We start from the raw sequence: 218 nt of genomic DNA, 5'->3' as shown, positions 1-218 counted from the left end.
TTGAGTCCGTGCCTTTTGCAGTTTAGCCATAACCAGGAACCCGCCGATTCCCTCGGATACCGAGCCCTGCCTCTGGGTGAACCTGTGTCTGCCTTGAGCAAAGAGATAATGCGGTGGCTGTTGTTTTGTTGCTGCCAATCTCTGGAGAGAGGGTTTTCATGAAGTCTGAACTCGAAAAAAAAAAAAAAAAAAAAAAAAAAAAAAAAAACAAGGGCAAC

The sequence above is a fragment of the Calidris pugnax genome, unplaced genomic scaffold, assembly GCF_001431845.1.
Source record: "Calidris pugnax isolate Ruff unplaced genomic scaffold, ASM143184v1 scaffold13, whole genome shotgun sequence".
NCBI classification, from domain to species: domain Eukaryota; kingdom Metazoa; phylum Chordata; class Aves; order Charadriiformes; family Scolopacidae; genus Calidris; species Calidris pugnax.
The sequence above is the reverse complement of the archived record's forward strand: the minus strand, read 5'-3'. Positions refer to the sequence as shown.